The sequence below is a fragment of the Cataglyphis hispanica genome, chromosome 15 (assembly GCF_021464435.1).
Source record: "Cataglyphis hispanica isolate Lineage 1 chromosome 15, ULB_Chis1_1.0, whole genome shotgun sequence".
Lineage (NCBI taxonomy): Eukaryota > Metazoa > Arthropoda > Insecta > Hymenoptera > Formicidae > Cataglyphis > Cataglyphis hispanica.
This window is the reverse complement of record NC_065968.1, coordinates 3,502,390-3,525,111: the sequence shown is the minus strand read 5'-3', so window position 1 is coordinate 3,525,111 and position 22,722 is coordinate 3,502,390. Positions and strand designations below refer to the sequence as shown.

The following is a 22,722-nucleotide window of genomic DNA, read 5'->3' as shown; positions in this document are numbered from 1 at the left end:
ACATTAGTTCACAAGAAAGCGAGAGATAGAGAAAATAATTATAATTCTTAATTTAAGAAAGAGAGGAGAGATTATAAGAATAAATTATATAACAAGAAAAAATCACTGAGCGATTGGAAAAAAAAGAATTAAACATTAAAGAATTAAAAAGCTTGTAATTGTAAAAAAAAAGAGCTAATGCTGCATTATCCAAATAATTCTGATGAATTTTTCAATAAAAAAAAAAAAAATGCAAGAAAAAAGGAAAGGCAGATTCGAGTGTTTCGTTTCCAACGAGTTGCACTGAACAACTGCTGTTGTTTGCGTTCCTGATTTCGATTACGCTTTCACAGTGCAATTAATCAATTAATCGTAAACGAATAAAAATAAAATATTACATTACTCGCAAATGCACAATATCCGTTTCGCATCATTAATTTATTCGTTATTAATATTATTAGCCCGCAGAAATATGTAAACGAGCAAGTTCAGGGGATCCTATATAATTGAGTTATTCATAAATACAACTATTTATCGTTATTAAGTTAATTAAGTCCGATATAACGGCCGATCGCGCGGCTGCGCCGCCGGTAATTCGCCGGCAGTAATTGATCGTAAAACGATCCAACCTGGCGGGATATAAATTTCGGAGATGCCTTAGACAACGAACGAAGTCTTACAAAACGATCGCGACGGTCTCCCGACCTTATACGCGATATATGTGCACGGCCAGGAAATTGATTGGTCAGGTAAGACGGAACACACGTGGATGAGTCATGATGGGAGGTACGGGAGTGACCCATCGATTTCTTCCCCGGCTATCATACAAGATATCTCGTTTCGCGAACGAAACTTAATAACGGGGACATCTCTCATAGTTCCGTTCCGAACCGCGTGAGACTCGATTTTCACTCATCCGGCCGGCGATAGTGATCGTACGTGGATGCTCGATATACCCAGAGCGACGAAGAAATATCCTTCTAATAAGGCAAACTATTTCGAAACCAATCTAAATAAAATTGGACGGATGTGTTTGTGCGGTACAATATAATAGCGATCGAATCTGCAGAGATCATGATAATTTTGTCATTGCAATAAATTATTTAATCTTTAAGAAATTATAAGCAATTTTAAGTTTAGTAAATCAAAATATAATATACTTTTAACATTGTAAAATTTTTATTTAATCAAACAGATGAGTAGTCTGATAGAGAGTAGATGAGTGTTCTTTTTTGTTAAAAATTTATATTTTTTAATAAGAAAATAAAGATAAAAATTGCGATTATAATTTTTCATCTTAATCTTACAAAGTATTAAAATAATATTTTTAAAGGAAAAAGACATTTGCCTTTTTGTATTTAAATAAAAATTTTACATAATATTAAAAAGAGCATCCTATTTTTCGATTTACCAGATTCCTATAATCCCTTTATTTAATTAAACAATATAAAAAAATCACGTAAAAGCTGATAGTGCGTTCAAAAATTTTTGAAATAAATGAATCGATTACGATATACCTTTTTGTACATGGCATAAGCCTGAACTAGCTAACAATATCTCCCAAATGTCATTCACTGGTCATTATCTGCCCTGTTTTATGGGAAGAATGTCGAGAATATCTCGTGACATTTTGTAGAGAAAGCTTCGTGTTGAAAAAATTATAGCTCGCATACGATCGAGCGTTATTGTAAATAGTTGTGTATAACGATGATATAATCGTGACGATATCAATCCGAACTCTGAACTAGTCAATATTATGATTCATAGGTGATCCGAAACATCTCGTGACACTTCGTAGATAGCAAAAAGTACATCGTGTCACGGAATCAAGTATGACAAAATGTAAATGTAAGCTTTCAACGTCGTAGGAGGAATGCGTATTCTTTCCCGACTGATAAAAACGGATGAGGTGAGAGTACATATATATATATAGCTGACTGAGAAGCAATTTATCTCTTTTTCAACGAATATCCTAGGACCTGACGTAACTTAAAATATTCGTTGCATGCTGCCCCTTACGTGTAACCTGATTTTCAAATACTGTCGCTATCAAGATTCTATCGAGCAAAAATGGATATAACTTTTGACATCTAAGATAGATCGTTAAGCCAAACACGTGTCATGCTCTGGAACTATGAATTAATAAACATTGTTCGCTTGTCTTGTACATTCGAAAATATGCTCTTGTCTTTTATGAATTAAATATCTTTTTTTTTTCGTGGAAACTATAAATATGATCCATCTCTTGTTAATCGGATTTTGACTGCGAATAAAAATTTATCCTTTCTTTAGTGAATTGTTTTTTTTTTATTTTTAATTGTGGTTCAAAATTGATTTTCGACAAATTTTTGACGTATGTCAAAATTTTGACTTGTATCATTGTTTTCGGCTCAATTAAAGATGTAATCAAATCATCGAAAAATATGTAGATAGAAGGAACGATAATTCTGCAACATTTCGATATGTATATATAATCAAACATTATGTAAGTTCAGCACATAAATCTCATATCGATATCTACCATCCGGTTGCTTCCATAATTACAAGCTTCGTGACATAGAATCGTTGAAATCGTTCGGGATAAAGGGGTATTATAGCTGATACACGTTTGCAAGATCCACATGCCAGGATAATAGTCTATCTGTGAATTAAGCATTAGATCGAATATCTATCAGCGAAGAAAGCTTTAACCAACGACGTTAAACTCGTGAGTAAAGCTTATTGAAAGAAGTTCTATCTTGTTTTTCGTAAATAATTTATCAATAAAACTTGCTTTAGACGAGCATCTAATTCCCGATAAAATTCAAAAATTTTATTATGTATATCTCTCCTAATATATAATATATATATGTGTGTGTGTGTGTGTGTGTGTGTGTGTGTGTGTGTGTGTGTGTGTTTAATTTTTTTAATTACATTTATTATAAACAGATATATATGTATAGACATATGTATGTATTTTTTTGTTTTATTACATTTATTATTACATTTATTATATTTTTCGAATTACATTTACTATAAACAGAACTCTGTCACGAATTATATGTAAATCCGATCTAAAATATTTACCTTGTTTCTTTTCAATAATTTATGACAAGTACCAAGACTTTTCTCTTTTCATTATTTTGAACTGTCAAACGTTACATTATTTATGAAAGAATCCATGATTCAAAAGACACGTGTTTTCGATTCTAGATACGAATTACACTCGGTTAACTACATTCCCTAATTTTAACCCTTCGCTTACATTGGCAAGCGCGCGACGACTTATCATCAGCTGTGATTTGGCGGCTAGCGCGGGTTTAATTTAGCAAACACGCGGCGCTCGTCGATTCGTTGGTTGATTTGCGCATCTGTGTCCTTCCCTCCCCCCCTCCCTCACGTTTGTCCTCGATCCATCGAATCGCGTGATCACGCTCGCGGGGGTGCGCCAATACACAAACCCCGCGGGCGATTTGTTCGATGGGGAATTGATTAAACCAAAATCAATGCAGCTAATAATAGTCTTTGTTAAGGGTCAAATGTGTTTATGCGATCAAGCAGGTAATTTTTGCCATCGCTCTATCGAGCTCATTGATCCTATTATTATTGCGCACGTAAACACAAAAATGATTGATTCTGACTTGTGATATTATGTATCAAGAGAAATACAAAATTGTTGTATCTTATATTTAGCAATAAAGAGAGCATTAAAAAAATACCGATGATTCTCTATATTAATAATTTCTGTTTTCAATATAAAAAAAAAAATGTTATAAATGTACGAAATTAAAGAGAACTTTCTTCATGAAATATATAAATTTTTTAAAAATAAATTTACAGAAAGCAAAATGTTATATTATCCGAGTTCAAACACTGTGCTTGATCTTTCCTAAGTCTTAAGAATGATCGAAATGAAATTGCATACGAAGAAAAGTGCAAGGTATACATTGAGATATAAGTTGTTAGGTGACATAGTAAATCGAAATAACTTCATGTTCCCTTGACTTAGTTTAATTAATTATATGATTGTCAAGACAGGTATGTCAAGGGGTCGCGTTCGTTTTCTCTCTCTCTCTCTCTTTCTCTTTCTCCCACATGCTTCTGTATGATATAATATCTAGGTAAAGCTGCCTAGCTATTCGTGACTAACTACAGTCAGTAAATTGGCAAAAAGGGTGGGTGGGGTGGAACATAACCAAATGGGACATGAAGACTCGCAAGAAATAATGTTTACATCTGTGATTGTCGTGCATGACTATTCTTGTAATTTACAAATTTCTCACATAGTACATTTGAAATTCTATTTTCTCAAATACGCGCCAAGAAAGTCGCAGCTTCATGTCAATGTCACTCTAATATTATTATTCTCTCAAATTCGATTAATTTTTTTATAATAATTTATAAAGAGCTAATTATTTTTCAGTCTAACTCATTTCAGTCTAACTGCTTTAAATTTTGTAGCAGCTTGTAATGTTTTTTTATTTTTATTTTTTGTTTTGTACGTGGTTTAATTACAGTATTTAAGAAATAAATTATTTAACATACGTCACCCCGCTTTTAAAATGTTTTTCTCGATATTGCGAAAGACGATTTAAAGAAATCGTATTACAGTTGCCCGTAAAAATATTTTCCAATCCGTGCAACATCACGATTTCGCGGACAGAGGAACGGAAACGTTCGAGAGAGAAATATTTGTTCGACGCATATTAATTTTGGCTAAACGATTTCGAAATATCTTTACTATGGCCATTACTCATCGTAACAGCAAAATATCACAGCGAATATCGGTGATTGATATTACACGAGCAATTTGATTGCGTTAAAGCGTTTTCGGAAAATCGAAAAAAAAAAAAAAAAAAATCAAAACCCGGTAAATGCAAATTTCCATTTATAAAGATTGCACGTCTCAATTTATTTATCGATATCCTTGAAAAATATATTGATTAAATATTCCTCGTATGTGTGCTCGCGCGTGATAGAACAAATATAATCATTAAATTTACTCAAGGAGAAGTTTTTATGTGCCATAATGATGTTTTTAAATACCGCGTATATACAATTATATTATTTTATCATTGTGTAATTTTTTTCTCATAATTCTTACTCTATATTTTATTGAAGACTTGATGACAGGGATAACGTGAAACTGATGAAAAAAATCGGAAGTAATATTCGCGATGTAATCCCGTCGTTACGAGGATATCGACAGCGTTAAGTGAAATGTGATCGTGTTCGATCTGTTTTCAATTCCCAGCGGTTTCTCAGTCGAATCCATTATCAACTATTTCTGTGGAGCGTAGCCAAACAAGGAGATATAAGGAAAGTATCCCCTTTCATATTCTATTCTATAATATTACAAGTTTAACAAAATTATATGGTTTATATAATATTATTCTTTTTAATATTATTTTCAATATTATTTTTTTCCTTTTCGACACACAATTGCTAAAACCAAAGTTTAGATTTCATTAGTTTACATATTCGCTCTTGCTACGTGTTATGAATAATTGATTGATCAAAGGATACGATAATGTCTCACGCCATTGTACAATAATACAGCGATTGAGTAAAAAAAAAAAAAAAATCATGTATTATAAAAGAATAAACTTTCCAAGAGAATCTATTACCAACACATTATCTCTCCACTCATAGATGTATCTATATATAATTACAGATTAACATAGATTAAAACCTGCCGATTAGTCACTTCGTATATACAGGCATTTGTATTTTATAACTGACTCGTGACAGGGTTGACACATGTATGTCTCGCGATTCAATTATCTCGTCCGGATAAGCGCCGCACACTTTTCGCTCGATAGTCGGGCGATCGCGTGATTGCGTATCGCGCACGCGTGTATAAATTCGCGTGTGTCACGCGGCGCGTTACAACATCGTCGCGAAGTCACGCGAGATATTCAACGAGCGCTACACGCTCGTCGCGATGGTGGGAAATTGCCTCGTTGTGTTCACTTTCACGTGAAATTATCCTTCATTATGGACGCGTCCCCCGAGAGGACGCATTAGCGCGTCGCGAAGTCGATCCGAGACGGCGCGCTCGAAACCTACAGGTGTCAACTTTTCCAATTTCCGTCAAGAGTACTGAAGATTACTTCCCTCACGTCAAAAGATAAAGTTGTTTCTCTCGGACACTTCCTTACTCCACTCACTAATTTCGCGATATCGGAAGAAGAGCACGGACAACTCGATGCCTGTCAAGCCGTAAAGGGCTCAATTTTTCAAACTGAAACATCCTTTTCTCTTTTTATTATCGTTTGTAAATTTTTTATATTCCCTCTTCGTGTAATAATTCGATTCAGTTTGATTAGAGCCGACGATATTTTCCATCGTGGGATTAAGTTCTCTCTTATTTCTCGAAATGCATGGTGCTTGATAAGATCACTGAATGCTGAATTCAAGTCGAATGACGTATAGTTAGCCTTCATTAGCTCCTTTATTTCTTCCTTTATGAGAAGGCAACGATAATCTTTATTCGATAAAATCTCATATGTGAAGGAAAGGCTCGCAATAGTTTCTCTTTAATTTAAACAAAATTAGCAAGTTTCTCTTATAATATTGAATAATAAGCTCGAGATAAGAGACATGTGTCTATAAAGCTTGGAAGAATCTTTTGATATAGATATTTGATATACAAACAAGTTTTACATCGTCACACAAAAGTGTCACATAAATATTTTCCATATAGAATTCACTAAAAGAAATAAAATTTAAAAGAGCGAGATCAAAGGAAGAACAAGATCAATTCAATCGCTTTTTTTTACATAAATAAAAATAAATAAAACAATTGAATTTAATATAATAAATAAATAATGCTAGAACGTGCGTTAAATCGCTGTAATAAACATGATGAATTTTCGATTTACCGAGATTTTGTCCACCGATCAGTACAAGGAGCCCTTTAATCTAAACATGTCACGATCGTAAATTCAAGCTGACCTAAGATAAAATGTGAACTATATAACTGGGTCGAGTTCCAGCGTATTTGATAAGTAGCCCACAAACCCGTGCGCGCGCGTATTAATTATTAAAAGCACTAAGGCGGGACTATCTGCCTTTATGCTAGTGTCTCATGGGGAGCATTACTCGAGGAGAAGGTGAGGAGAACCCCGGGGACTCGACGATGAAGTGGCCCGCAGGTGAAACCTTTCCCAATTCCCTTAATTATTAAACACGCTGTTTCACTATCTCCCACCTTCAAAAAGTTCGAGTCGACAATGTGCGTCTTATCGCGACCGATTAATTAATCCTCGCGAAATTAAAGTGACGTTAAGTAATATTAAAAATAAAAGGAAAATGTCATAAGTAATTTCTTACATTAAAGAATGTAAATAAATTCCCCTTCAAGAATATTTTAAATCTATTTGGAAAATTAAAATTAAAAAGGACGTTCCCTTTGTTTTTTCTGTATTACTTTCAACAATAATTTTATCTTTAGTAAAAAAGTCAGCCTAATTATTAACGATCAGATTAAACTTTTATCAGATAATGTCTACTTGAATCTGGTTGAAAAATAATTATCCTGTTCGTTTAATGTTCGAAAATTTATTTTCTCTCGTAAATGTATTTTTTTTTAATTTTATTTAATTTTCTATTAATTAAAAATCTATTGACGCCTTGTATTGAAAGTATCATTGTTTCACCTTAATTTAACATCTACTCTACTCTTTATACAAGGGATACATGTTCACGCAAATAAACGGTATTATAATACAGTGACTGAAAAATATCCTCTAATTAAACTCATCTCAATGCAAATTAGTGTGCATAGAAAATATTTATTAAAGTAATTAGTCATGCGGGGCAGTCTATATTTAGTCTCGGCTTGTATTATAGCACCGGCGGAAAAGGTTTTGCCGATGGAAATGACATAGCCGGCACGTGACATTTTAAAACTTGACGTTAGTCGCGTCTAGATGTACAGTGTTCCATTTATCCATTCTAAAAGGACCAAAATATTTTATTACATTGTGCAGAAATATTTTGTGTTTGGTTTTAGATTTTTCTCGCTCGAGATTAAATAAGAAATCCTTGAAATATGAAACATTTTTGAAACTCGTAAAATACTATATAATAAATACGTAATTCAGGATGTAAAGATAAATAGATATTTTCTTTTTAAATTAAATGAATTTAACATCACGCGTTTAATTTTGTAAAAAATGATATCATCGAAACAACTTCCTTTTCTTATTAAATGCCATAAAAATATGAATATTGTATGAATCCCATAACACTCCTTTTTACACCAAGCATTATGGACTACATGTTTTATATCTTTCTTGGTGGAGACTCTTGTGAAAGCTGCAATTTTCACGTTTATAAAAAAAAAGCCGCTCAAATAAAGAACGCTCATGCAACAAGCCGTTATTATTTTATCTTGCAATAAGATTGATTAATAATTTAAATCGTATAGCAAGAATGCATTACCTATGATGCAATTATCTGTTCTTTTCTCCGTTTACTTTGCCATTTAAAGGCCATTGATAATAACGTTGTTACTGTTCAAATTATAGAAATAAAAACAATGATTGATAATTATTATTTATAATTTTATTTTGCAAAACAATTTTATTTTGTAAGAAAATTTTCTTTTGTTTGTTTTTTTTTTTTAATTTACTAATATTTTTTAAAGTATTTATTATGTATATTTAGTTTGATATTTTATTTTTCTTATAACATTTATCTTTTTCCTGTACAATGGCAAGCTAGAAAAATATTAGAGATATTGTTTATTGCTAATAATTTCATCAAGAATCATCTTTGTCTTGCTTTTCCAACTCCTTTTCTAATTTTAGTCGCTCCACTATTAATTAATGAACTCTCTCTCTCTCTTTTCTCATCGACTTATTACAAAATGGAACGCTCGTCAAAATACACACATGGAGAAAACAATGAGAAGTCTATGAGCAATTAGCGTACAGAAATTATTCCGTCTGAATGAGATCGGTCGTTAAATCAACTTCAAATTAATGATGTACGATTCATCTGAAAATGTTATACGCTATTTCCGAGAGCTATTACTGTCGAGTGTCATCGATACTACTGCGAGTCTTTTCCACTATTTATTGAAAATATGCTGAGATAGTAATCAATGTTATTTTAATCGGAAAATTTTCTCGGAGAACCATATTTTCTACCTTTATTTCTAAAACCTTTTTTTTTTGTCCCTTTTTTAAACAAACTCATAACGCACGACTTATTTTACAAGATTCGCGATTGGAAAAATCCGCACGTTTTAATAATGATATATATTTCAATCTAACCATCTTCCAAAACAAACAAAAATATTTTATTCCAGATACTTAAAGTATATAGAAAAGAAATGCAACACTCTGTGGCAAAGGAACGTAGATCTAGAAAAAAATCGCGGAGCGCAAAATTTAATTACATAAATATCTTATTAAATACGCGCGCAAATAAATACTTGTATGTTTGCGTCATCTATTTCCATTCGTATAAATCGTTCCTTAATTTCTCTCGGACGAAAGTGTGTGGCGTAATTTTTCGCGAATCAGGCTTTCATCCTTCGCATTTCAAGAGTGAAAAGAGGGCCGACTTTAAAAAGCATAACCGTCCGTCGAGATAACGCACGGCAAAATTTAATTACCCGACGCGGTTTTATGGGGGCCTGTCATCGTTACTGCACGCAACCCGGTGGTGCCCCTTCGTATAGTTTTCGGTAATGAGGCACGGTCGAAATGTCGGGAGGGGAGGGAAGGGGGGAGTGAAATCGCGCCAGCCGGCTTATAACAAAGTTGAAATATATAAACGCGAGCGTAACATTAACGGCGATAATATCGAATTGTGGCTTACGTTGTATATGGTCGATCCGGATGGCAGGAATGTCGTAATCGACATTCCTGGTGAAAAAAAGCCGCTTTTGGATTGGCCGGGACACGACATTATAGGCTTCTGTACACGCAGACGATCCTCTCATTAATACGCGAAACGACCGACGACTGATTATCCGGCTTATTTATACTCTTATGGAAAACATTATTTGAGAAAGAGAAGCGCGCTGCCTCGGACATTTTGATGCTCGCAGTAACGTTCGCTTTTTTAAAGCGAGGTTTCCTCTTCTACCGCTAACGAGATCGTAACGCGCCGATACGAACGATCGGCTGAAATTCTTACCTCTTCGAGATGAGATAATCGAAAAAAAAAAGGAGGAATGGGAGAGATCGAGAGAGAAGGACGGAGAGACTCTCTCTCTCTCTCTCCTTCTCTCTCTTTCTCACTCTCATCGAGAAATATCTGCGCGAGGTTTTCTCGTACGAAGGATTTAAAGAACCAAAATGCTATCTGCGAAAAAGCTCGATCGAACGCGCAATAAAAAGCACAATAAAAGTGCTTCGCGACGAATTCGGTCGACGGTTTCTGTCCGGCCGATCGCGTTTCCACTCGCACGGTTTCTCTCTGCGAGAATGTCCCTGGGTTCGCCACATTCCCCTTTTGCCTTTTGACTCTTTCGATCGATTCTAGAAGTGGACTTTCCCTCGATAGAAAATACGAAGCGCGAGTAGTTCTCGATTGTCAGCGATTGAAAATGTTTGGAGGTTTTATACCGTGTGTCTATATGTGTTTGCATGAATCTTTGTGTTTTCCTCTATGACAGTTCAATATTTATGAAGCTATAGAATTGAGCATGTATTATTAATAAATTAATTTCGAAAATACAATCTAATTAATTTTCAAAGTCACGGCATTTGCAAAATATTTAAAGTTAAAGAGTAGACTAATAATTATCTCGTATATTAATTTGATAGAAAAAGCCGCTTGTGGACTTTTCCTCGATAGAAAATACGAGCACGACATTTACAAAATATTTAACTTTTGCAAAATATTTAACTTTAAAGAGTAGGCTAATAATCTCGAATAATGATCTCGTGTATTAATTTGATAGAAAAAGCCGATTTGAGAGCTGCCTAGAAGTCTGTCATTGTCAGCCGCTGTTATTGTGTAGCGTTAATGGCGGGAACGAAGCGCGTCCTATATACATTTACGGTAACGCAAATTCACTAGTGGAAGTATCGCGTTACAAAAGATACTCGCGTCACACCTGCTTAAGTACCTAAGCAACGCTCCTTAAATTATGCAAATGTGCATCACGGCAAAACGTCGGCGGCGAATTTTATTCCACCCACTCTCGTTTCGCGAATGGCGCTCGAAATATGAAACTAATGCTAATGTTTGTTAATTTTATATTTTGTTTTCATTACGTTATACCGGGTTGCCTCGCGTTTTAGCGCAACATGCGTGCGATGTATCTTCAAATTTCAGAAAATCTTATCGACGATCATAGTAACACCTTCTGAAATAATTGAAGAAAATTTTCCGACAAAGAATTCGCAAGAATTTAATATCTTGTGTCCCCCGCCCTTCTTCTTCCTCTCGAACATGGATTTTACATTATCCTTCTTTGCTTAACGAAATCATGAGAGACCAAGGGAAAACATAACCATTACGAACATTATTCACATAGATCACGCGCTGTTTACGTAGTTACATAGACCCGTTAGAAAGTGGTTCTTGTAGATTACACACACGAAGGCATAAGACTATGCAAGCCATATCGCGTGTAAATCCACGTATCATCGAACAAACAAATGTGAAATTAATTGTATGGTGTACACTTGAGAGAGGGAGAGAGAGGGAGAGAGAAAGGGGGTCTAGTAGATATCAAAACGTATCTCGGAAGGAAAGAGGAGAGGCAATGTATCAAACGGCTGAATAATATCAGTGTTTGCCAAATTTTCCTCTGTATAAATATCTCTTTCGTAGAGTACAACGTTTATCCAGCTCGTGAAATTGGTACAATATAAGAATTACGTGACTTGCGACAGAGCCTTTATGAGATACCCTGTACACAAATAATATAAGCTACGGTGCGCACACATATAGGCAAACATACGCTGCTCATGGGAAAAGAGTAGACGGGAAGAAGGAAGGGGCGGGCGGGGGGGGGGGGGAGAGGGGTGGAGGAGGGAAAAAGAGAAAATGCGTCGCGTGCATCTACATAAATTCTTTACTGCTACGTGCATCGCATATTTCCGATATTCTTGCGCGGCGTGTAAGCTCTTAGAACTTTAAAGAAATATTTTTCCATCATGATCTGTGTAAAGCTATGCGGCGCATTTGATAAACTCTTGTGTCGCTCGTAACAAACGATGCTTGTTGCTGATAATGCAATAAATGATTGTAAAAAAAAAAAAAAAAGGCTACAAATTTGCTTATCGTCACAAATCTGACATTCGTTTCTTTTTTTCCATACTTTTGTAAGTCCCACAAGCACGCAATCTCTTCTACTACTATGTTCCGTACAGGGTATCATGTTATTTCGCTCTCTTATTGTTTAATAAGGATTTAAAATCTGTGTAATTAAAATTTTCAACATGTTTTTGTTCGCTGTTCAAAGAAAAAAAATTGACTGAAACCTCAAAGTGTCGGCAGCTTTTTCGCAGACCCACTATCTTTCAAATAAAATGCTATCTAAATTTTGAGAAAAATGAATTCTGATTATTTAGAGAGATTGTCTGAAATTTTTTTGAGACACCCAGTTCTGAAGAATCAGGCAGAAAAGCGTCTGGATTTTTGGAAAATTTCTTTACCGTGTAAAAGCTACAAATTTCGATGAGATTTTAGAGAAATCGGGGAGTCAATTTTACGGCCATTTTGCAGAATCACACGTGCGAGAACCGATCGTGTCGGTATCGCGGTATCCGCGGTGAACGTCGTCGTCGAAAGGCTCGCGAAAGGCGGACGACCTGCGAGCCGACCCGAGAGATCTCTTCCCGGCTGTCGATACCGCGATTCACCTCCTCTCTCTCTTTCTTATTGACGTGCTCGCTTTAGTTCCGGGATGCACACGTCGGGAGAGAAGAGCACAGACAAGGTTTTATTAACCCTCTCGCGTACACCACTCGTCGTCGAGTATATACGGGAACATCGGCTACGAGTTTTTCTCTCTCTCCTTCCTCTTTGGCTCGATGTACAAGCGTGTGTATAAAGCGCATAGCGCGTTCTGTACTCGCAATCGATCGTTGGCGCGTTGCCACCAGCTATAGAGCGCGTTTCTTCCTGCCTCTCTTCTTCTCTTCTTTAACCTTCTCTCTTTCTTTACCGCCTGTGTATCTTTTCGGCCTGTCTATCGTCCCGTCCGACACGGCGTTTGTGCATACCTTTCCCACGACCTATAAATTCGCTCTCGATGATATTGTTCAGACGCTTCATCGCGTCGTATCGAATCGCGTGGCGACGGCGCTCAGATAAGAGTTGGCGTTCAGAGATACCCGGTATTACGATCGTTATTATATGAGCGAGATTGAATCTCGCTGCTGGATGATAAGAACGAGAAATGTGTGGGTGTATCGCTTTCAAATTACTCCCGTAATGGATATTTTATTGATATCCTCTTTAACGGCACGTCACTCCTTCTTAAAATGATAAATTAATATCTTATTTATATTATATCCTCATGCATGTAAGAAAAGCCTACTAAATTTAATTAGCACGAAACATTTCGTGAAATACTTTTTCATTATAATATATTTATATGCAGCCAAAATATTTTTTTTAAGAGCTGTGCATATTTAAATAGTTTCTATTATAAAAAAATATATTTTCGAAATTTTTTACAAATTTCAAAATTTATTAAAAAATATTATATTTTTTAACATATTTTCCTAAAATTTAGGAAACATATATAGAAACTTTAAATATGTCGTGTCTATCGTTTTATGAAAGATTATATATTTTTGTGTAATAATATATCATGTAGATAATACATATCTGAGATAAAATTTGGTGTCGAAAAAATTTCCAAAACTTTTAAATTTATTTATTGTGATTCAAGAAACATGATATTTTTCATTAATTTTAGATTAAAATTTAATATGTGTATGTACGAATATAATACCTGAACAATAAAATTAAACGTTAAATTAAATGTTGTCCGTTAATTTTGTATGTAATAGATACCTCTCATATCCGTTCTATTGTTTCACAAAATATTCATTCGCATATTAATTCATACAATTCTGTCTCATCTCCCACAACTTCATTACTAAAACGTAGAATTAAAAAATATCAAATTTAATTTCTTTACGGAATTTTTTTTTACTTCAAGTATCTCAAAAAGAGATTAATGGAACCGTTTAATATCGCGACTGTCTAAGAGCAAAAAGCACTATGAAAGCTCTATCGATGCAAAATTGCCGACATTCGATATTCCAAGGTTAACTTCGCAAGGATGATTTCAATATTATTGAAATCTAATGCCTTAAGCCGACGTATGCACGCGAATTTCGATAAAAAGCGGGGCTTCTAAAGTTAACTTTGTGTTCCCGCGTTCATAGCGTAAAATTGACCCTTTCTCCACGAGCAAATAAAACAAGGGATATCTGATAAAATCGCTTCGCTCATAAACTAATTTTTTTCGCGCCATCGCCGACCAAGGCAATTGTGAAAATTACACACGAGCAGATGCTGATAAATACGCAAAAATGCCCGCACGATAAATCGAAAAGTTCCTGTACATAATGCAAAAAGCACTGCTCGGAAACGGATTTCTCGATTTTGCACGTTTTACGTAAAAAGTGCATCTGCACACTTCAATTACCGAAACTACGCAAAAAAGGAATTAATAGTATTACGTAATTTGTGAAATTTTTTAATTATAAGGATAATAGAATTTTGCTTGTCAAATGTTGCGAGAATTATAACAAATATGATTGATTTTTTTTACAAACAGCTGATCAGTTGTCAAAAACTAAAAAAGCGTAATATCAATAATTGTCTAGTATTATGGACTCGAATTTTCTCAGGCCGTAAAATTTGCGCGAGAATAATAATTTTTTTTTAAACGATATTAAAGCTTATAAACGACAATTTCTAATTAAAATAACATTATTAATTAACATTGCTTTTATGCGTCAAAAATTCTCGTGTGATCGTCGTTAAACATAAATGCTTCTAAACAATAAATGTTTCATGTGTCAAAACAAGGATGAATAATTGCTGCTAATAATTAATTGGCCTCGGGAGACTCGCGACTATAATAACAAGCTTTCAATTAATTACGCACATTTTGGATTATAATCGATGAGCGGAAAGATAAAGCTAATTCCTTTTAACCCCGCATTTGTATATTATGGTTCTTATTGATTTTCGTTCAGGTAAGAATAATACGAGCGATTTAGTTTCAAAGAAATATAAATCAAATTTTGTTACCTTGAATTTCTTGTAAGACAGAAATCACAAGTAGATACATAAACATTTCCAAAATCTGGTGGAGGTTTGAAGTTTATATCACACACGCACAAAAAAAAAATTTACACATAAAAAAAATATATATATATGTACACAGAGTAGTCCGTAATTTATGATTGACAAGAGATTGAATTTTCATGGAAAAATAAATCGAAATTGACAGACTAAAACCAATGCAAAGAGCGTGCGTATATTCGCGACTACTATGCCTTTCGATAGGTTGACAGTAACTGAGAGATAAATACTGATAAGTGAGATATTAACTGATCATAACAAATAATGACTACGTCATAAACACGCCAAGCTGTGACATTGTATATAAACAAAAGAGTAAATGATTTGTATCGAGGCCCGCTCAACGGCGTGCGTATTCAACCAATATTTAAAGTCGATTTTATTAAAAGCCTCATATGAAAAAATTTCATTCTGCCATTTCGACTTATTTTTTCATTAAGTAGCAGTCTCTTGCCGATTGTATCATAAATTACAGACCACCCTGTACTTGATCTTTTAATATTATTTAAATATACATGTCTTTGATCAAATCCAAACTTGTCACATAATTCGGAAATATTATTGCAAAATATGCTACATGTAAAGTACATCGATTATGAAATAAATAACAAGTATCTACTACATATCCATGACTGACATTCAATATAATAATCACAATATATTGAATACAATATATTGGATACTCTGGTTTATTAAACATTTAAAGATCAATATATTCAGGAATATCGATTTACGAAGATTTATTACAATTCACACATATTATTAAAAATAGTTTCTACAACACGTAATTCAAATTCGTATGAAGAGAAACAATGAGAAAATAATTAATTCGATACATTCTCATTAGATCTATGTATACCTACACTTGACTATTTCTACGAAAATCCTAATAAAAATTGCAACTCCTTCTCCTTTAACATACCGTTCCTATTCTCCCCTTAATCAACCACCATGCGACAGTTGCTACGACGACTTTTGATTGAAGTAGCATTTAAAATTGGCTTTGTGCAATCGCACTTAACGAACGCTTTACAATATCCCATTCATCGCAACGGAGAAAGACAGACACAGTTTAGAACTTAATATAATGGGTATTAGCGATATTACTAAGCAGGCCACTAGAAGGGGTCGGAATAAGTAGTCGGCTCCCGGGGGTGCGCAGCTGTTCGAACTCGGAGGAGGGACTCAAGGGTGAACGGAAGGGAGAAGCGAAGGATTTGAAGGAGACAATCGAGGGGAAAAAAAAAAAATCTCTTTTTTTCTTTCGCGTCAAACTTTGAATCTCGCCCGAAGATGATGGTGTATGTGTGAAGTGTTTCCTCTCCTCTATTTCTCAACCTGTTGAGCAACCTTCTTCGATCCCTAACCGACATAACATAACGCACGATTTGTTTTCTCGCGACAACACATTACCGTATCCCTTCGATTTCGCGAGCATGTTTTGCGGCTGCGTGTGAGGGCGACATTTGCATCTCGGAACGATTTTCCTATAAGTCGAGAAATTCTATTTTATTTATATGTATTTATTTGTTTCCTTTAAGTTTCTCGGTTTAATGAACGAAACATTGATATTTTCGATGATATATATTTTTAAAATAAAGAAAGATTGAAAAAAAGAAGAATATTCTAAGAAATACTTTAAAACCAAGATTCGTCCCTAAACGCCGTCGATGGCATAAATGTTTCTTTCGATCATAAATATCGATAATAGACGATTTGATTGGCGAATAATTGACGCAATGCGATTTCCCGTCAAGTCACGTGAATTCGAAAACGACGTTACGTATTGACAGCGTCGCAATATGTAACATCGCACCGGTTATCCGCTTGTGCGCGGCTTATACGTTTCGCTTTTGGAAGATGGTAATCCGGCGATCGACGCAGTTCGCAACCACCAGCATCGAGAGAGCGTTACTACATTGCATCGCTTATTCCGAAGGGTAACCGTTAACAGATTTGACAAATACGCGTAAAATAGAGAAACCTGTATCGGCAAAATCTGGCTCGCCTTCTCTCTCGTCGATCCGATATTTTTGTCACGCATTCGAATATACGCTAGGAATTTTGCTTTGTTATAATACGAGAGGATGATCGTTTTAAACACCTCGACGTGTAAATATTTCGTATATTATCGAGGGAATGGAGACACAATCCGCGGAGAATTTATCGTTTCAACATCGTCACCGTTTCGCTCGCGGCTACTTCAATCGTTAAATTAGCGACGTTCGTTTGACGTAACAAAGCGCTTGAGAAACAGCATTGTTAATATTTGAGAAATTAGTCACGGTGAAAGAGACCCTCTTTTTCTTTCTGTTAACAAATCGAGGACAATCCAACCGAGCGAGGAGATTGCGCGACGATATCGTTCCACGCCGCGTCTACTTTACTTTATCAGGCTCGGTTCGGCTGTGTCTATCGTTTTATCGTTTAGCCACTTTTGCAGAAACGAGACAAGAGATTATATCGTATTGTGCAAATCGCAAACCTTACATCAATTGTCTAGTTTTATGAATTTTTTTAGGCCATAAAATTTACGCGAGAATAATCATGATTTCTCTAAAGCGATATAAGATGCTAATATGACAATTTTTAATTAAAATAATTTATTAATTAATATTGTTTCTATGTGTGAAAAATTGTTGTGCGATCGTCATTAAACATAAACCCTTCTAAACAATAAATATTTCATTGTCAAGACAAGAATAATTGCTGCTAATAATTAATTAGTCTCGAGAAACTCGTGGTTATATTAATAAGCTTTCAATTAATTATACACATTTCGGATTACAATCGGATGAGCGGAAAGATAAAGCTAATTCCTTTTTAATCTGCGCATTTGTATTTTATGATTCTTATTGATTTTCGTTTAGGCAAAAATAATACCAACGATTTGAAGGATGTTTTAAAAGAATGTAAATAAATTAAACTTTGGTAACATTAAATTTATGTAAGATAGAAAAAGGTCATAAGGAGATATACATAAAGTAAAGATTGCAACGACTTGCCTGCATATCTGGAATGATGAACCGCGGAATGATAAGAGCAGCCTCCAAAATGGGGGTGTGGCTGGCGGCGGTTTCGCTCGGTCGTTTACGCGATAAAGAAGTGAGTATAAAGACACCTCTCCCTCCTCTGACAGACGGAGAATTTCATTAAACTCGACGATACTCCCCGAGTCGAACCAAGTAATGTCGCGCCCTTATTTTAATCACCACCTGGGGAGAAACGACCGGAAAACCGCGGAATTTTCGCGACTTCCGCAAAGAGATCGTGGCCAACTAGCGAGGAAGGCGATGAATAAAGTTAACTCTCTACAACGAGTACGATCTTTTTATTTTCCCTTACGGAGGTCTCACGATTTACATTTTTCACATTTCTAGAGTATTTTTTAATTTTCACATTTCTAGATTATTTTTTAATTATTTTATCTGTCTTGTCAGTTTATTAAATTGTTATATTAAAAATTTAAAAAGCGATCAATGTAATAAGTGCTATCTGTTTGTACGCAGATTTGATGTTATGTTACAATGAATGTTGTTAAAAAAATATATCTGATAATTTCGAAATATTCCGCATGCAAGTATCGTTAGGGAAAGACGCGCGCTCTTTCTCTCTGTTTTTCTCAATTTCTTTCTTATAAACAGTTTATAAACGGTAACAGATGTCGATGCCGTCATACGGTGAAACGAGAGCTTAAAGGAAAATCTCGGGAAAGTAGTCGGCTTTGAGGCATTCAGATGCAAAAATTTTCTACCTTCTGATTCGCGCGCCAAAGTTTTCGGAAACTTTGAAAAATTGCACATCCGTACGGACCGGGCTATAAATAACAGACGGCGGCAAGAAACGCGTGACTTATGTTATACGCGAGCGTATGTGTCTCTCCCAGTGCATTAATATTTTCTCGGAATCTTGACAGGACTACGCCTTTTTATTGCAACGTATGCACGTATGTAAGTCCAAACGTTCGGAAGTACGAGACTCGAGATACGATATTTCTCTTTTATCTGTCACGCAATCACCGACTGTCACCAAACAGCAGCTACTCGAAAAGCTTTAATGACAATTTCCATGCAGGAAATATAATGAATGAAATAAGTAATTTTCAAATCCGTTAATATAGAATGTTTTTAAAAACTCGCGCTTTAAATAGCTTCCAACTTTTGCATGCATATTTAATTTTATTCATCGCTACTAGCGATGATTAAAATTGCTCTTAACATTCTATTTATAATTGCATTTAATGTTTTATTTTAAATCTCAATAAAGTAAAAATGGATTTCTATCATAAAAAACACGACTCGCGACAAATTAAAAAAAATTTTTTAATTAAGTTAAAATTAATTAAAAGCTTTGTTTATGAAAGTAAATATCATAGAATATTTCTTTAGCCGCTGTTTCTAATTTAGAAACTCCAACTTTGAATTAAATTATATTCTAATAAAAGATCATTTTTCTTATACAATATAATTTTATTTGCTGCTATAAATAAAAAAATTTATCTATAGGTTTGTAAAATAATGTAAGACTCACTTTTTTATCGAAACTTTATCTTCATGAGAATACTTATTGAATGTTATTCATAAATAGCAACATTTATAAATAAAAAAGACTACTAGTGATTTGTCACTATCGATACAGGAAAAATGCCAATATTTGTTACCGTTTTAATTTACTTTTTAGACGGAGCGAAATTCGATATTCCAATATCCTATAGTCCCCTGTTTTTTCAATATTCCATTTTTTTTTTTTTAAACTGATGGTTTTTCAGCTTCACTAAAACATTACTGACTATATTACTAGTTCATCGTTCGATCAAGGGACAATATTTTGAGAGGAGCCTCTTGTCCGTCAAAAAGAAATAATAGAGTAAGCGAAAAGTCGAAAAAAGGAGATGAGAAGGGAGAAAAATTTGAATCGACTCGATAATTGAAATGGACGGTAAAAAGAATCTTTCTTTTGTTGGAAATAAAAATTCTACCATTTTACACGAAACTCGCGGTAATACGAGGCGCGACTATCGCGTTGCAGACGTTTGATAATTCCGATAAACGACGATAAATGTCATCGGTGCGCTCAACTAATCGCTTCTGTCGCTCGTAATAAAATGGAATAACGACCGTTGATTTCGCGGCTGTGTTCTTTCGGTTAAACAAACGAGTGAATCATGTGCGATTACCGGCCAAATCTATTGGAAGTAATAGTGTGTTCACAGTGGCGCGTGCAAATTATACAGATTGATTGCTCGCGGTAATGAATTGCGAGATCGATGAACATTGCACTCGAACGGCACGACTTCATGCTATAAATCTAAACGTGCCGCTGCATTAGCGGCATAATAGTAAAACAGGGCAACGCAAAAAAAAAAAAAACCGTACGTTTAGCCAGCACGCCGATTATTCTAAATCGTGCGTATCGTAAAGTACGCGAGGTACGAATGAGAATTTTAAATTAGTATGAATCCCCCTGGCTTAAATCGTACAAAATAATCCGATACTAACATGACGTTCCATAACTTTGTAATGCTAGCTTTTGTAAAAATAAACACAATTGACTTTTTATAAATAGATATTCGTCACGCTGTAATAAGGACGGAAGTAGAAATATTAAGAAATCATGGCTATGATAAAGTAACTTATAAAGTTTATAAAAAATGCTGGATAAAATTATAATGTTTTATAAATATATGTAATGTTTAACTATAGATTATTAGTAATATAATTAAATTTTTTATCCAAGAATCTTTTATGTGAAATGCGTTATCTTTCTCCATGATTTCTTATATTTATATTTAAAAAAAAAAAAAAAACAGTAAAGATTACGAAATTAATTAAAATAAAATTATAAGTGTCGTAATAATAATATAATCTTGCTTCGAGGAAGAATATTTTTTTCAAATCCTAACTTTTGCATTTACCTGAAAATGATAGCAGAGTTTTCTTCATCTCCGCGCATTCTCTCTCCTTACTCCCTCCCTCTAATTTTCAATATAAATATCAGAGACAAAATCTCGAATATCTCGAAGACCACGAGAAGGTCGCTCTAATTGCAAGGATTTGGCAGGATACACACGAAGGACCGACGTTCTACTTTGTGTTCGCTCGGTCCCCGAGCACCCGCCCAGTCGACACATATGTAACAACGTAGGTCCTTCCGGAGGAGCTCCTAGAAAAGTGGAGCCAGATGCGACCCCAGTGTTTCAAATTGTCCCAAGACTGTGCCACCCGCCGTCCTTCCCCTCGGTGGCGAAAGCATGTTACTCTCGAACGTGTCTTCGCCCCGCGCGCGCGCACGAAAATAGTTCGTCCCTTCCGTTCCGCGGATAAATTTTAAATAAGAGTCATCCCCGGCTCAACTCGGCCGACGATGTCTTTTCCCGGGTCGCCGGGATTTGTGTGTGTCGTTCGTTTTTTTTTTTTTTATTTAAGCGCACCGCGAAATTTCGACGAGTAACATTTGTAGTTGTATTTTATTTATTTATGTACAAATTGAATAATATATATTTATGGAAATTGGCAAATTAATATTCTTATGTTTGGAGCCGAGTTTCTTTGAAACAATTTAATTCTTACAAAATTATTTAATAAGAAAAATTGAATAAAACTCTTAAGTAAAACTCTTGGCGCGAATTATAAGTAATAAAACTTTATTTATCAGCTTTGCTAGAAATATTTTTGAATTATTTTTCGGTATTTTTTACCGTCTTTCATAGAATTAATTAAAGCGATATATAATCGCGTTCTTATAAGTAATAAAATTTTATGTCTATGGCTTGCTTTAAAGAACATAATAAATGAGGGAAGCTTATAAATCTCACATAACTTACATCCCCGTCATCAATTTTTGTAAACGAGCACAACATAAATAAAAACACTTACTGACCCAAATATCATACAATAAATTTTTATCATTTTTATTCTATACAAATGCATTCATCAAATCTGCAGTAAAATCTGCTGCAAGCGGGATATAACGGCGCTGTGATTACGGCAGATAAGAGGGAAGAGCGTTCCCTCGTCATGGTCGGACAATAAAATTCATTGTCAGACGGAGGAATGGCTCTATGAGCCATACAGATCTTAAGGTCGCCACACGCCATTGTCTCTGCGAGTTATTTTCGGAGGCGTTACCGTCACGATTCGAGGTACAAAAAGATCGCTCTGTTCCCCTTCCGATTGCTCTGCGTGCACCATATGGCAAGGAGCCAAAGGATGATTAAAAAAAAAAATCCGCGCACGATCATCAATTTCTATTGCTCTTCGCACTTAATTGTATAAATTTATATTTAAATAATACCCTATGTTTCTTATTCATATGTTGAGAAAGGCGAAAGTTTCACGAGTTAAAGCAAAAAGTCATTCACGTTTATTTTATATATATATATATATTTTTTTTTTTTTTTTTTTTTAATGAGGAACCCCTCTCGATTACGTCATAATCTGGAACCGCGTATTTTACATATAG

The 22,722-nt window shown here is 34.7% G+C and overlaps 1 protein-coding gene across 4 annotated transcripts in view; it reads right to left on the bottom strand.

Moving 5' to 3' along the window:
* The window catches only part of LOC126855113 (uncharacterized), a 124,956-nt gene that overhangs the window by 5,641 nt on the left and 96,593 nt on the right, over window positions 1-22,722 (bottom strand). Inside the window, exon 1 of one of the 4 annotated variants that reach the window (XM_050602500.1) lies at window positions 15,208-15,336. The exons of the other annotated variants lie outside the window; for them this stretch is intronic. The gene's annotated coding sequence lies outside the window, so the exon portion shown is untranslated. Of the gene's footprint in view, window positions 1-15,207; window positions 15,337-22,722 lie in introns of those variants that run through there. 4 annotated transcript variants of the gene reach the window in all.